Consider the following 13,974-nt stretch of genomic DNA (forward strand, 5'->3'; position numbering starts at 1 on the left):
AAACATTTAATCATGATTATGGACTTTCCTAATTGATTTTCCTCTGAGTTCAGTATTTTTGTGATTTTACGTTTTTCAGTGGTTATTTACTTTGCACAAAATCTCAGTTATATACTTTACATTGTACTTTAGCATCCGTCAGACATATACTGTAGCAACGTACCTCCTCTTTCAAATTCGACTACTGCACAACCTTCAGTAAACGACCCAATCAGATCGTTCAGAATGCAGGAATATTTTGATGGATCCGATGGGCAGAATGCTCTTGCTCTCAAAGACCACTGTGATTGGCTTGGACATTTCAATTTAAAAGAAAGACACCACTCAAAAACCTTGAAAAAATAAAATAACGCTGCAGTTATTTGCACTAATTTTATATAATGTTATAAATCGCATTTATTGACAAACATTAAAAGGGATTGAATTATTTAATGAATTCTTTATTGCAACAGTTTGTGGTTCGGAAAACTTTCAATTGAATCAGAAAGGTTAATCATACGCCATGGTAAGGTATAGTAAAACGTAATGCGAATAATATGACTGCTGTTATTATCGCAATGAATTGATAAAATTGAGAATGGAAATGGGAAACGTGCACGTGTCAAAGAGACAACAACCCGACCATAGAAAAAAACAACAGCAGAAGGTCACCAACAGGTCTTCAATGTAGCGAGAAATTCCCGCACCCGGAGGCGTCCTACAGCTGCCCCCTCAACAAATATATACTAGTTCAGTGAAAATGTACGCCATACTTAACTTGAACACATGAAACTAAAAGTAAAATAATACAAGACTAACAAAGGCCACAGTCTCCTGACTTGGGACAGGCGCATAAATGCGCAAAAAAAACTATATGATATCTGATGTTCACAAAAATATTGAATATTTGCAAACAGCTTTTCTTAAATTCTAAAAATGAAAACCGTTCTGTTGTTAATCTTATAAAGTCGTAACAAGAAATGCACGCATAGACATAAGAAACACATGTCTTGGGAGAAACTATATAAAGCTAAGATAATTATAGGTCACAATAAAGAAATACAAAATATCATTTCAAGTACAGATCCAAAAATAAGAAACCCCTATCTATAATCTAATGCAAAAGCCGTGTCCAGTAAAGTGTACATTACCGATTATTGATAGGAAAGAAAGAAATATATGTTTTTCCTCAATGTAAATATAAAATTGAAAATCAATGGGGAAGTTGATTTAATGTTGTATTGTATTTCTTACTTTTTTATATTTTTAACTTTGTGAGGTTTCAGTTTCATAACGTTTGTAATAATTTAAATAGTAAGGACATTTTACGCGATTAGTGATATATTTATTAACAATAACGGAAAGATGACGACTATTTTATTTTGTGTGAGCAGAGATATATACTTTAGCAACAAGCGAGGTTCAAACCCTGAACTTGGTTAATTGTGTTAAAGATATATCACATCAAAGATTTCTTATTTACTATTAACTTCATTCTATTTACTTTCTATCAACTTCCCACCACTAACATCGATAAACAAGATGTATGTTTTGTTAGTGGTGACAGTTCCAGAACTGCAGATGGTTGTTATCTGACATATTCTTGGAGTTTCCAAAGAGTTCATTTCATTCTATGCTGAATATTTGACGGTAAAAGAACGAGGGAAAATATCATTCTCATCCTACTTGCATAGCATATCTACATGACGTCGATATTTTCTGCACTTGAGGTTCAAAATAACCGTCGGATGGATTAATATCAAAACTTTTGAGAACGTGCTGAATTTTCACCAATTTTTACGAACTTTTTACGAAATCCTTCTGTATTAGCCTTAAATGCTAGGTAGATAGGTCAGCCCGTATAATGCATATGATAAATTTTAATTATCAAGACGTTTTTCGTTAGAGACAATAAACATGATAAAGTAATTGCATGTTAGAGAAAGAAAAAAAATTCTATGTTATAATCTTCTTTTATAGATAAAGGAAGATGTGGTGTTTAATAACATATGTATATAGTTACTTAATAGCAGACAACAAAATAAGATTAAACTGAAATTATAGTGTTGAATGTAGAGAAATACGTAACGATTACTATTATATTGAAAATGAAAGGAATAATCACCATTATATCCTTAGTGCCAACTATTTCTGCTTGATGATCAAATGTCATAACGAAAACAATAGCTTCATTGATTATTTCAAAACTTTGTTTAATGTGTATATATCTTTACATCTTTCATATTTAATTCATTACTTTTTCGTGATATAACTGCTCTATATTCTCATGTAAAAATAGACTTACACAGATCAATAAAACGTTACGCAACATCACAAGTGTGTTCCATGTTGTCTTACTGAAATTATATGTGTTAAAGCTGAAGTAAAAATGGATTATTCAGATATTAAGCATTTAACAACAAAGGTATATATGTCATAGCTTTTAAACAGGTCAGGACCACTACCTTATATGGAAATGCATAAATTAGCATACTTATGTTCTCGCACATGTAATTGTTTATTTACATGTGACGCAATTTATTTTTACCTAGGTTTTTGACCAATCCACTAAATGAGTCACAATGCATGATGGACTACTACGTGTTTACAATCAACCAAGAACACGTGTTATTTACTGAAATACAACACATTTTTTCGTGCAATGCGGGATTCACAATTTCGCTTAGTTTTTCATTTTGTGTATCCTTATTTATAGTTCATGATATAAAGTATTACTTCCATGCTCAGATTAACGAAGAGTTGTTTCTATGCGAAGAAAAAAGGGTTTGAATTACCCGATATATAGCCATTAACATGTTTGATGATGGCACAGATATTTCATGTATTTGTCCACCAGACAACAACGAAACAACAGCGAGAAAACACAATTACCCATATGACAACTTACTAGTGTAAATAAAGTAAGCCGTCGATAACAGCCGGTGCTAATATTCATGGGTACAGCAATTTTTGTATAGGTAATTAAGGCTAATGTGTGATCCTTGAATTTTGTGTTCGTAAAAAAGGCGAAGAGGTATTTACATACATCGCAGTGTTAACAAAATCTATAAGTATTTATTTTTTTCACATTTCAGTATATGGGACTTCCAAACTGTTCCCTTTGTTTTGAAGGTAGTAAAGGTCAGCAATTGTAGTTTCAGTTTGTTCGTTTTTTAACGGGCTCGGACATTTGCCAAACTGAATAAAATCATTACAGCTGATTTCTTATACCTGCAAAGTAAAACTTTGGTTGGCTTGCTTGCTTTGATTGTATAGTTGTTTATACAAGCTTTGAAAATAAGATCGACATCTTTAAACAATATACATGTATAGACATAGTTTAACAGAAACTAACATTTATAGATCACCGTACGGCCTTCAACAATGAGCAAAGCCCATACCGCATAGTCAGCTATAAAAGGCCCCGATATAACAATGTAAATCAATTCAAACGAGAAAACTAACGGCCATAATTATATATAAAAAATGAACAAAAACAAATATGTAACACATAAACAAACGACAACCACTGAAATACAGGCTCATATACAATTTATTTTTTTATGGGATAGTTTTTTTTCTCCTTTTATATATTTAATTGGGCCGTTTTGGTTTTTTTTTTTGTAAATTGTTTTACACAAGTAATTTTTGGGTCATTTATGGCTTACTTTTCAGCATTGAACCTATGACTGCTTACTTTACTAGATTATTTTTTTGTTGGAAAGATGTCTCATTTGGCACTCATACCTCATCTTCTTATTTCTATATACAAAGCACGTTTTAGAAGGAAAAAAATAGGTAATATGGCACCCACTATGATCCAGAGACTTTTAATATTGGAGATATTTTGTGATAAAACTAGCAACAAACGGATGTTATCGATTGTTGAAACTATAAAAAAAAAATGTATTGAGCTATATACCGTACCCGCTCAGTGGCGTATCCAGAGGGCGGGGTTCCAGGTTATGGACCCCACTTTTTTTGAAGGATCAGTGCATTTGAATGGGGACATGTAGTTGGAACCCCTCCCCTTTTCTCAAGGGTTAGGACCCGCCTTTTTGAAACGGCTGGATCCGCCCCTGCCGATTTCATAACACCTATTTTTAGCATAATGAATATTATGATGTTCTTATTTTTAGTTCAGGTCTTGATAAAAAAAAAAATACACATTTAGAACAAAAAGAAGTGTTTCAATAAAAGTTTTCGTGTTTTTCTAGGCAGAAATGATTTTGGAATGACATAATATCGGTTTTAAAGATCTCAAATGATTTTCTTACTGGACAGTGGTCACTTCACTGGATATTTCACTGTTTCATGTCTTGAAATTAATGTAGGTTCAATTCATAACAATGCACAAAACCGGTTCCACTACTTTTGCAAGGCGAAAAAGAAAGTCGAATCGTGAAGCCAGTAAGCAAAATTTTTTAAATCTGAGCATGCAAATTGAGGATTACGTTATATATTTTACATTAAATATATTTGCAGAATAAACACATTGGTAATGAGAGTCCCAGACAATATATTAGTTGACTGTTTTCCCACTAATTCCACGTGTTTTAAGTAGTAGTTTACTCGTAGTAGCCCACAATGCATTGTAGTTCATTGAGTCGATTGGTCAGTTTTTCAAGGCCATATTGGCCTTGTGTTTTGGAAATTACTATGCAAATATATTCTGACGTCAGAAAATCTAGAGTTCTCGACCTGTTAAACAGTACAGATAAAGCATTACAATTGTTTGTTGTTTTCAATTAAAAACCATTAAGTTAATTGTGGTAAACCTTAATTTCGGGAACATTTCTCAAGTTCTGTCCAAGTTTTTGTATTTGTATTTCCGTCACATCACCAAACGATCAAATTAAACAATTGTGATCGCCGATCATAAGAATGACCAGTTTAGACATGATGTATATGTGAATATTTCCCTGTGGAGTGTGAGATTCCATTCTTTTAAAACATTATACATAGTTCATTTGTCTACTTTTAAATTAAATACATAGATAAATGTTAGATGAAAATGTATAGCGAAGTTCAACATATATGTACATTGCAGAAAAATCATTGATTATTGATACACAGCATTTTCACATTATTTATGAATAACAAAAATATATATTTACCGACGAGGAAAATCAATGCCTTATGTTACATCACCATAATCACACAATTCTGTCATTTTCCTCTACATATCCTGTATTTAATGTGTGTAACTAGAAATACAATTGAAACGTACATATAAGATTTCAGGATTACATTAAATCGATTGCGATTGCTTGAGAGTTTAATATTTATGAAGAAATCCAGCAGAATAAAATAGTTCTCTTATGTCAATCAACACTGTTTATAAATAACTTATGTGTGTTCAACATGTTCAATGATAATTTCCTTCTTTATTAACATTTACTGATAGAGAGATAAGTAAGATGATATCAATTTGAGTGATAAAACTATGTATGCAAGCCTCAGTATTATCGAACAATAAATGTGAAAATTTCGATAAAGTTCCAAAAAGTGTTGAAAATGTATTACTTAATTTTTTTTTACTTTAAGCGCCTGCATTATTGCTTTGTTGTTTTATGTAGTAATTAGTTTTGATGAAAGTTGTTAGGCACTGTTCCAAAACCAAACTTATCAGAACTTGATAAACGCATTTATTTTAACTATAGCTATGAAGAAAATCAAAAAATAATAATCAAATCAATTTCTTCCAAGCTTAATCAGTTTCTGCTTTAATATCGAAACTCAATACACAAAAACATTTACTTTATTGATTATTTGAATGTAACAGCTGTTCTATAATGTATTTTGTTGTTTACATACCGAATAATACATGGATATTCATAATCAAATCGATTACCTAAACTGCAAAAGATTCTGACAGAAAACTACACTTAAGTAATGTATAAAAATAGACTAAGATAACTACAATTACATTAGTAATCTTCACGATTGTTTTTCGTGCTATTACGCTGCAATAACAAACTTAAAATGATAAAGGCAGTGCATGTATTAATTGTACGTAAGTGTTGAACACAAAACAAGTTCCTATCCGTGTATTCAAACAATAATAATTTACTATTATATGTATTTTCTTACTCTAAGTAACAAACATGGTTTTTTTTAAATTGACGACAAGCACAACTATTGTATACACACATTTTCGTTATATTTCTATAGTTCACGCAAACGTCATTCTTTAATTTTCCCAGACTCGACAAGACAATAAAACAATTTGCACTTTTAATCGCTGAAGATAAAAACAAAAAGTTAAAGTACGATGTTTATATGCACATTTCCAAGATTGAGAATGTTTTATGGGATCTAATTCTTGATTGGATAAAAGAGCATTACATTAAAACCAAATTCTAAGGTAAATTAAAAAAAGTATCGTTCATATTTAAAACTTACAAATGTTTTCAATCAACTTGTACCGAACAAGTGCAAAACAACTGTCAAAATCCTAACATGGAACGATGCATTCTCAAAACAAAATGGTTGTTTAAGCAAATTCTTATAATTATTAAAATTGGTAGTGTTTTTTGTTGTATCATTGCAATATGAGATAACTTGTAACCTGTAATCTGCATTTATAAGATACAAGATAGATCAACGTATATGACATACATCACACTTAATTAGAATACAAGCAATGCCATGATTTCCTGAATCTTTTTAAATAAATAGTTTGATTGTTTGTAATGCTGACGTAAACTTGCTTGATGTTTATGCAATTCACTACATTAAATAATTATTATGTATTACAAAAATACAAAAATGTAGACTTACCGACAAAGAAATCGATTCCTAATGCTACATCACAAACATCTTCCATTTTGCCTGATACATCATCATGATCATGCAATCAATGTGTGTAACTGGAATTACGAATATAAACATTTGCATCGTAGTATTATATTAAATCAATTCAGATCACGGATAGTTAAAAAATAAGGAAAAACAAGAATGTGTCCATACTACACGAATGCCCAACTCGCACTATCATTTTCTATATTTTCTATGTTCAGTGGACCGTGAAATTAGGGTCAAAACTTTAATTTTAAATTAAAATCAGACAGATAATATCATAGGGAACATGTGTAATAATTGTCAAGGTGATGTAGTTTTAACTTCATCAAAAACTACCTTGAACAAAAACTTTAACCTGAACTTCGCACTATCATTTTCTATGTTCAGTGGACCATGAATTTTGGGTCAAAACTATAATTTGGCATTAAAATTAGAAAGATCATATCATGGGGAACATGTGTACTAAGTTGCAAGTTGATTGGACTTTAACTTCTTTAAATACTACCGTGACCAAAAACTTTAACCTGAAGCGAACGGACGCACAGAAGGACGAACGAACGAACAAACGAACGAACGGACGGACGAACAATTTGTCAAAGGCACAGACCAGAAAACAAAATGCCCATCTACTATCGTAGGTGGGGCATAAAAACAAAATATAAGACACATGTTTATGTTGCGATAACAATTTTAAAAACTGAAAATTAATGAATGGGAGAGAAATGTCGATACGAGTCTTTACTAATTAATAGTTTAAAATTTTTTATTTAAATTGGATTGAGAAAAAAGTAATTACAACTAACACTCATCCCTTTCCACTTTGCGGTTGCGATTGCTGCATCGAAGTGGAATTGGCCTGCTCTTTTGCGAAATCTACAAGAGGGTCTTTTACGTGCAAGATATATGTCTGTCTCTTTACACATGTCAGCTATGTATCGCCCCTTTACGACGAACTATCAAGACAATACTCCCAATTAGTGTCAAGGGTGAGCCGAAAATTCATTTTCCTGAACTTTTCAACCCGAAACGTGGATCGAACCAGGAACCTTTGTGTTAGTAGTCTGATGCGCTAACCACTACACCACGGCTCTCATTTTTAGTATATTTTATGTTATATCAAAGCGTTCATCAAAAATCTATTTCAAGCTATTGCAATCGGACTTATTCACTTCTGACGAATGTTAAACTTGGCATAATCTCCCGGTTAAACTATTTATATGATTTACTGTTTAATCAATCCAAATTTTTCATTTTATCAGAACCTATAGGTTGTATTTCTGTAAATATTGACAATGCAATTTCACATAGGAACTCTTTTTACGGATAAAACTCTACCACTTTTACAAAAAAGATTTGAAAAATCTTATCCTAGAATTGAAAGTTCATATGAACTACAATTTTTCTCAAAGGTCAAAATATAGGGCTGTGCGGCATATTTTCAACGTTTATATGTCCTTAACATTTCATAGTTTTAACTCATCCTTATTTTCTTAACTACCCCTACCTAGAATGAAGGGTTACCACAGATTTCATTGTTTTAAAACAATATGCAAATGTATATTTACTGGTAACATTCCCAAGTTATGTCTCTATGAGCTGGAATACAGAGAGAGTTACTCGGAACCAGTATGTAAACAAAACTAGTTTTCTATAAAAATTCTAGATCTCCCCAAAAGAGTCGTGGTTTGAGAAACAGCTGTATTTACAACAAGGGGTACAATCAAAATCACGTGATGGATATACACACACCGGAAGTTACAGTCGAACTCGCCGCTTGAAAGGTTAGTAGTTGCATTTTCTTGTTTATATCAATTAAATTTTGATTAATAAGTTGGCACACCGAATGTCGGATAGTATGTAATTTTAAAATACACAATTATTTTTGCTAGAAAGCGTGCAGTTATTGCAAACACTTCGACCCAGTTCCAAATTTTCGACGGATAACTGTGTCGAATTGTTAGCATTAACTGCACGCTTTCCAGCAAGGATAATTGTGTATTTCAAAACTAGATAGTATCCGACATTCGGTGCACTACCTTATTTATTAAATTTTATTTATATAAACGATAATATGAACGATTGATATAAAGTAAATACGAATACTAACCTTTCAAGCGGTCTGCCCGACTGTTACTTCCGGTGTGTGTATATCCATCACTTGATTTTGATTGTACCCCTTGTACAAAGTGCAACCTATAGCTTAAGAAAAAGCTTGGTTACCAATCATTTTTTTAACATCTCACAATATGTGCTTCGTTTTGACAAATTATGAACAAATAGTATCATTTTTAATTTATACTTCCATACTACCATAAAAGGAACGCAGTATCCAGATGAATCCCTTCGAAACGAAATAAAACAAGGGGTGATCAGTTAGTAAACAGGTCCTGTTCTGTTTACTAAGAACAGGATTATAGCTACAAAATGAAAAATATACGTCGTCATCTGTGCAACCGACATTCCTTAATGGTCAACCATTCCGTATTTGTGTCCGTTATATGTTCGAATAGAAGAATTCACCATTTTGAACTCTTGATTTTTTTTTTATAGTTTTCTTTGAAGCAACAATTTTGTGTGAAGGAAACAATGATCACAACTTTTCTGATTCGGTTTATGAAATATAATGTGAAATTGACACAATATTCCTTCATTTGAGAATTGAATGCTTCTTTTTGTAACTTCATTGGGGTGTAAAAGCGTTGACAAAAGTACATTTTGTATGAAGCGCTTTTTTAAAAATGTGCGATCGGTCAACTCTTTTCCAATCCTATGAAGTTACAAAAAGAAGTATTCAATACTTATAATGACATTTTTTTCAGCTTGGACCATGAAAACACGATTTTTAATAATTTTTTATTTAATTTACCTGTGCACTTTATTATGGGACTTCGTGTCATTTCGTAAAGTGAATAAGAGTTACTTGAGTCCCTCTCATATTTTTTAATGCGAAATATTTTTTAAAAACGTTTTATTATATATATGCCTTTTTACCATATGTTCGCTTTCTGATTGGGTGAAGACACTTAAGATAAATATCCGAAATTTATCCTATATGAATGTTTTATCCTTATTGTGCGGCCCTATAAATGTAGACTGTTTCGAATTCAAAAAATCAATAAATATGGTTAAGTGTTCAGTAGGTTACACTTTTTTGTCAATGTAATTTCATACATGTAAGAGGCTTCAATCCACCATTTTCTTCATAATAAAAATAATGTACTAAGTCAAAAATAGTTGTTTTCCTGTAGACGAAACGCGCGTCTGGCGTACTAAATTATAATCCTGGTATTTCTATTCGTTTGATGTGTTTGAGTTTTTGATTTCACCACTTGATATGAAATTTCCTTGGAGTTTGGAATTTTTGTTGATTTACTTTTAACTAACGACGAAGATTTATAACAACAATTTTGATTAAAATACGGTAAAACTGAAAAAAATTACTCCAGTGGGAATGAAAGTGTTAAGGAATATAAAACACATAGATGATCAAATAGATTACTACAATAGATTATCAAGACATAAACAAGAGACTTAGGCGGCATAGTAACCCGTTATGCAAGTTAAAAGGTAAATATTCGTATTGATATATGTAATGACAAGATGTGAGATACGACCTGTTCCAGCCTGATGCTAACGTTGTTAATTTTCTCTGGGTCATATTAAGATAGCTGATCCAATTAAACTGTCAAAGTTTTAATTGTAGAAATAACCACTTAAGGTCAAGGAACAGTAAATGGGCTATGTCGCAGATTTTGCTAACAATTTGTATACAACCTTGGCTCGTTGAACTACAATTGAAAATCGAAAAATAATACATTTATCTCTTTTATTATCTGAAAAATTGCAGATTGATTTCTTTTGATATGGGTGAATATTTGTATAGAAAGCACATAAAATCGGCGAAAAACCTTCTAAAATTTGTCTTAAAATCGTCAAATCTCTAATTCGACTCCATAGATTTTTCTTAAAAAACTATATATTGTTGACACATAAATTTCTGTTTTAATGATATAAAATAATCATAGGGTCACCGACTTCGTTTTTTGTCTAATAGTTAATTTGTTACCTCGTTGGTAGTGAAAAACGTAAAAAATCAACGTTTTTCGGCCTGCAACGCGATAACGTTACGATAATTTCGACGTTTTGTTGGACTTTTCCACAAAGAACGCAACTTTGAATGATGTATACCGTAAGAACGAAGTCGGTGACCCTATCTTTATTTTGCATCATTATAACGGAAATTTATGTATCAACAACATATAGTTTTTTAAGAAAAATCTATGGAGTAGAATTAGAGATTTGGCGATTTTAAGACAAATTTTAGAAGGGTTTTCGCCGATTTTATGTGCTTTCTATACAAATGTTCACCCATTTTGTAAGAATTCAATCAGTAATATTTCAAATGATAATTGAGATAAACGCAATATTTTTTCGATTTTCAATTGAAGTTCATCGAGTCAGAGTTGTATGCCAAATTTTACTGAAATCTGTGACATAGCCCATTTACTGTAACTTGACCTTAAGGTGGTATGACACGAAAGAAATCTTCAGAAATGTGTATTTCATAAAGTATATTAATATGAATGCACAACAAAATTAAGAGGTTTTCATTATTTGTTCTAAGTATGTGAGTGTACATTTAATGCATGTTTTAAAACTTGTTCAATCGTGTAAAGTTTAACACTTGTTAAATACTTTTTATACACAACGGCAACATGGTGGTAAATATGTACGTTTTGATTGAGAAAATAAATAAAAATGCATTAATTTACTCTCAGTAAATACATATTTGGTTGAGATCTCATAAACATGTTTAACCCCGCCGCATTTTTGCGCCTGTCCTAAGTCAGGAGCCTCTGGTCTTTGTTAGTCTTGTATTTTTTTATTTAGTTTCTTGTGTACAATTTGGAAATTAGTATGGCGTTCATTATCACTGAACAAGTATATTTGTTTAGGGGCCAGCTGAAGGACGCCTCCGGGTGCCGGAATTTCTCGTTACATTGAAGACCTGTTGGTGACCTTCTGCTGTTGTTTTTTTTATTTGCTCGGGTAGTTGTCTCTTTGATACATTCCCCATTCCCATTCTCAATGTTATATTGATTAGTTGATATACGTTATTTATTATTTATATAATAGATTTTTAACAATGGAAAGAAAGCGTCTCACAGAATGTGTATTTGCTTAATTAAGTAGTTCCAAATACAATGTATACACTTTCAGTATTTTAATCTTTGAGGAATAATGTTAAGTATTAGTTTTCTTAACCTTCTATTATTTACCGTACAGCCCATGTATTATGGTATGTGTGTCTGTGAATGAAGAAGCATGTGGCTGTGTTTGGGTATGTGGAGTTATAAAAGTAAAATAACAAAACTATCAAACTCCAAAGAAATTCTAAACGGAAAGTCGATAAGCAAATGGTCAAATCATAAGCTCAAACACAGCAACCGACCGGATAACAACTGTAATATTCTTAACTTTGTACGGGCATTTTTTTACTGTAGAAAAGCCTGACATTTTAGCTAGATTAATCTCTAACTTGTACGACACAAAACACCATTATATTGACAACGATGTGTGTACAAAATAAACAGGTATACTAGGTAAACATGTCAAAAATAGTGATACACCAAGCAACATTGTGGTATGATCTTAATCACTTTAAAAACAAAACAATATGTCAACAAAGAAAAATAAGGAGGTATATAGACAAAGCACGTTTGGGAAAACGTAAGACAAGATTACAAAAATGTACCATAACACAATAACACAATGACGATATTAAATAGCGAACCAAGTCAAAAGGGTATTACAAAATAAGACTAAACGGAAAAAGCGATAATTTACAAAGACACAGAAAAGAACACTGTAACACGTTATTAGGACGATAACCAACGTCAGTACCGAGAATTTAAACTTCAAGACCATCATGTATTTTTTTGGAAATTCATACAGAATATTTAATCAAAAAGGTCATTGTATCTTCCGATGCACTTTAAAAACAAGAGGACGAGACGTTCTTTGACATACTTCTGGTTTATGTACTTTCTGCTCAGATATGATATGTGTAAGTTATTTTCTTTGCTTTTCAATTGAAATTGACACTGGATTGCACATGCTCGCTCATAATAGCATCTTTTGTCGATGCTTTATGCTCTAATGAGTTTTAACCAATTACACAGGTTATAATTATTGAGACAAAATTAGTACATCCATTAATAAATCTCAGAGTAATCATTGGAATGTAATACATGCCCCCGTTATGTAAAAAGCTATCTCATAACCAGCTTAAAATATTTAAAAAAAACTTTCCAAGGATATATCTGTTACAATTCGGTAAAATGAAAGTAAGATTTTATATAATTACCGTTTCTCAAGCGCTTTTCTTGATTAAACTTTCACTAAAAGCTTTCAATTCCCAAGATATGGATGTATGTATTTAGTAAGAATAAACTATTAAAACCAGTTGAAAAAGGCACAACATATCAATATATCTGAAAAGATACATGACCGACAATATGTGAAAAGAAAAACTAAATTTTACATTGGCCAATTTTTGTCAAGAGTCTTGAAGCCATGGTTTCTCAATATTTAAATGAAACTTTCAACGAGTTGTTAAAAACAATGTTCTGTGTGGAAAGTCTTGGATGCGTTTTTTTAATGTGTATTCCCTGATACTCCGTTACTAACGCCGCATTAATAGATAATAGCAAAGACTGTTTGTCGGAATCCGTCAATAACCATTCAATGTTTCGATACAAGGGTACTAAATAACAATGATCGTTATAATTCTTATGTATTCTGATTTGAATTATCATGCCAATTCAGAAGATCTACTGATATTTTTATTTCGGTATTCAGCAATTTAACAGCCGCAGCATACTTTGTGTATATGTGATCATGTAATCTCTATAAATTAATGTTATTGTGAAATTCGCAATATAATTTCTCTCGAGCAGGAATTCATTTTGGTTTGAAATTTTAATTTTCTATAATTCCAGATAACCTATTTGTAGTATATCTATAGTCATGCATTTAATCTAGTTCAAATCCGATATCGATAAGAATTTATTTTAAACATTTACACCTAAACACCAACATCGAACGGTAAGAAATGCTTTCTTTAAAAGTATTGAACATGACTTTTGTCTTTCTCGGTGCCAGAGGGTTAATTTTACCAAACATTAACCA

The 13,974-nt window shown here is 31.6% G+C and overlaps 1 long non-coding RNA gene across 1 annotated transcript; it reads right to left on the minus strand.

Annotated features, from left to right (window-relative positions):
* Positions 1 to 165: 165 nt before the first annotated feature.
* LOC134692963 (uncharacterized) lies at positions 166 to 5,130 on the minus strand. Its single transcript, XR_010102299.1, has 3 exons — positions 5,097 to 5,130; positions 2,285 to 2,336; positions 166 to 332 (listed from the first exon to the last, which is right to left on the minus strand). It is a non-coding gene; the product is annotated as an uncharacterized LOC134692963 (long non-coding RNA).
* Positions 5,131 to 13,974: the final 8,844 nt, after the last annotated feature.

Source organism: Mytilus trossulus, chromosome 12, assembly GCF_036588685.1.
Source record: "Mytilus trossulus isolate FHL-02 chromosome 12, PNRI_Mtr1.1.1.hap1, whole genome shotgun sequence".
In the NCBI taxonomy this organism is placed as follows: Eukaryota; Metazoa; Mollusca; class Bivalvia; order Mytilida; family Mytilidae; genus Mytilus; species Mytilus trossulus.